Source organism: Orycteropus afer, unplaced genomic scaffold, assembly GCF_000298275.1.
Source record: "Orycteropus afer afer isolate SDZICR_OR568_19922 unplaced genomic scaffold, OryAfe1.0 scaffold00048, whole genome shotgun sequence".
Classification (NCBI taxonomy): Eukaryota; Metazoa; Chordata; class Mammalia; order Tubulidentata; family Orycteropodidae; genus Orycteropus; species Orycteropus afer.
Window position 1 is genome coordinate 5,860,331 of NW_006921635.1, and position 3,780 is coordinate 5,864,110.

A 3,780-nucleotide genomic window follows, 5' to 3' on the forward strand; every position below is an offset into this window, starting at 1 on the left:
ACTTCTCTGCTGAGGCTTACTATTTTTCCATTTGTTTCAAGTGTGGTTATAATTGCTAGCTGAAGCCTTTTAAATCTGCTTTAATATCTGTCATATAATTCTATCATGACTCTACAGCAAATAACAACAACAACAACACAATTCTATCAGCTGTCATCTAAGTGCTGGCACCTATTGTCTTTTTTTTTTTTTTCATTTAGTTTGTGATCTTCCTGGTTCTTGGTATGACAAGTGATTTTTATTGCAACCTGGGTATTTTTAAGATTCTGGGTGTTAAACCTTCTGTTTAGCTGGCTTTCTTTGGCACCACACTAGCAAGGGAGGGGGAAGATGTTGCCTTGTTACTGTTGGAGGATGAAGGTTCAAGTTCAGGTTCTTCACGTGGCCTCTGTTGACACCCAAGGTGAAGGGGGTAGCTGGAGTTTCAGCTCCCATGTGGTTTCCACTGACACCGTGGTGGGAATGGCCTCATCCCCAATCACTGCATTGGTTAGACAACATAGGCTATCGCTGGTGAAAATCTTCAATTAAGACTGTGTGGGGCATGTTAGTGGCCAATAAAAATGAAAATCCTGACTTCCTTTTGCTCTTCTTTGGTATCATCTCTATGGGGGTGTTGGAGCACCTTGTTATAGCCCCATGAGGGTGGAAGTCTAGCCTTCCCATTCAGCCTTTGTTGGTGTGGATAGGGGTGGGAACACTTTTTTCCAGTGGCATTTCACTAGAATAGCTATTGCTTCAGTTTTCTGTCTTGCTACTTTGCAAGCTACCCATCAGGCTTTTGTTGGGGATTTTCTGTGACCACTCATATTTTTGGGTTGCAAGCTTCTTTAGCTCCAAGTCTGGGACAAATGAGACAAAAATAAAACCTAGAGAACTCACCATGTTGTTCTGTGTGTCCCAAGGTCCCTAGCCAGGATGTCTTCTTTTCTCCACCTTTAAGACTCTTCTTATGGGCACTGGGAGCTCTGGTGGAGTAGTGCCTAAGGCATTTGACGGCTAACCAGAAGGCTGGAGGTTCAAATCCACCAGCCACTCCTCGGAAGGAAGGTTGGGCAATCTACTTCCACAGTGATAGTGCCCTGGAAACCCAAGGAGGGGTTGCTATGAGTTGGATCCGACTCTACGGCAGTGGGTTTGGTTTGGTTTATGGAGATTAGATGTATTCTTCTGGGGTTTTTAGCACTTCTTGTTGTTAGGTGCTGTCAAGTGGGTTCATACTCATAGCCACCCCATGTACAACAGAATGAAACACTGCCTGGTATTACACCATCCTCACAATTGTTGCCATGCTTGGGCCCATCTTTGAAGCCACTGCGTCACTCCACCTCACTGAAGGTCTTGTCTTCCCCCTTTTTTTACTGACCCTCTATTTTACCAAACATAACATTCTCCACCAGGAACTGGTCCTTCTTACATGACCAAAGTACCAAGATGAAGTCTGGCCTTCTCGTTTCTAAGGAGCATTCCAGCTGTACTTCCAGGACAGATTTATGCATTCTTCTGGCATTCCATGATATTTTCAACTTGAAATGCACAACCACTGTGTTGATTCAGATTTACAGAGAGCCACCCTAGGTGCGAACCACTAATCTTATGGTTAGCAGGCAAATGCCTTAGGCACTGCACCACCACAGCTCCCTATTTGCAACTTAGAGGGAGGGAGAGGGGAAAATGCTTTTTGGAAGCAAGGATGGCAAGACTTCCTCTTAAGAATTCTGGATATGCTATCAGGAGATACCAGTCCCCGGTGAAGGACTTCATGTTTGGCAGAGGGTCAGTGAAAGAGAGGAAGATCTTCAAAGAGATAGACTGATACAGTGGCAGCAACAATGAGCTCAAACATAGCAACAACTATGAGAATGGTACAGGAGTGGGCAGTGTTTTGTTACGAGGTATACAGGGTCATCATGAGTCAGAACTGACTTCAGCACATAAAATCTTCATGGAGGCAGAATTCCCCTAATACTTTTTTTTTTTTAAATTGTGATTTGGGTGAAAATTTACAGAGCAAATTCACTTTCCACACAGCAGCTCACATACACTTTGTCTCATGACATTGACTACAATTTCCCACAATGCAACAGCTCCTCTCCCACTTTCTCCTCCTAGTTAACTCTTTCCTGTGTCCTTCCCTATGCACTCCTGCCCCCTTAGCTGTCTCCCTGTGCACCCTAATATGCTTTTAACACCTATCATCTTGGGAAGAAAGGAGACACTCAGGCATTGGTAGGCAATAAAATTCAACTTTATTTTCCATCATATTTATTGTTATTTAAATCTGGAAGTTATGGCAAATGAGAGGGTAGTTCCCTAGGCTGTACAAGAAAACAAATTTGGGATAGATTTATTGAGATATACAATCTAAATCCCATAGCTTGACATTTAAGAACTTATATCATACCAAGAAAGGATCCCTTTCTTAAGTCCTACTGTCCTCCAAAATGAGCTGCTGTTTCTCCTCTCCACTTCTTTGATCAATCTGCTCCCTTTGGCTGTAACATCCCATCACTTCCATGTACCTTCACATTCAAATCCTATCGACACACTCGAACGTCACTGTATTGTTATCAATCAACGAATAACAAATTTTAACACCTTAAAATAACAAAATATCTATTATCTGTTTCCGTAGGTCAGAAATCCGTGTGGCTTAGGTAGGAATGGTTTCTAACAAAGGTGTACTTAAGGTGTGTTGGTCAGGATTACAGTCATCTCAAAGTTCAAAAAGAGGAGGATCGACTTCCAAGGTCATTCATATGGTTGCTGGCAGGCCTCCGGTCTTCACTGGCTGTTGACCAGACATTAGTTCTTTGCCATATGGACTCCTCAACTCACTGAGCTAGCGTTCCTCAGAACAAGTAAGCCAGAGAGCAAGAGAAGGAGCCCAAGATGGAAAACACAACATTTCCGTAACCTAATCTCAGCAGTTGGAAAACACAACGTTTCGGTAACCTAATCTCAGCAGTTACATTCTATCCCTTTGCCGTCCTGCACTCACTAGAGGTGAGTCTGCAGGTCTAGGGCAGGGGGGGATTACACAAGGGTATGAATAGCAGGACGTGGTAATCAGGAGTGGAGCTATCTCATAAGCTTCATACAACCATTTACCCTCAGGCATCCAAGATTTATGTCCTTTCCACACGCAAAATGCACCCTCCCCTCTGAAGGGGTTCAAAAGCCTCCCACTCTATAGCATAGCTGAAGCCAGAATCTCATAATCTAAATCAGGCCTAGCTAGGGATTAGTTACCTTAGATGTAGTTCCTTATGTGTATCTCCCCAAGTACAGTTCCTCTCAATCTGTAGACCTGTGAAAATAAAGGCACAGATTATTTTCCTCCCCCCGTCCCCCACAGCCATATAATGGTGGGACGGGCACAGGAGAACAACTTCAGGCATACAAGCATTCCTGGTCAAAAATAGGGTTAGGAGTCACTGATCCACAGCAATTCTGACATTCAGCTGGGTCAATGCTGGAAGTTCCCTGAATAGTTCTCAAAGCCTGAGAAGAATTATGAACAGCTTTCGGCTCCACTCTCAGGGCCCTTGGGTCCACCCTGACACATTCTTTTCGATAAAAGGTAGCACATGGCTGCAGCTGAACAGCTTTGCTTCCTGCCAACAGGATTCTCAAGGTCCAAAGGCCTTTTTCATTCTGCCTACCATGGCCAGGAGCTCTGGTAGCATAGTGGCTAAAGCATTTGACTGCTAACCAGAAGGCTGGCGGTTCAAACCCACCAGTCACTCCTCGGAAGGAAGGTTGGGCAATCCTACTTCC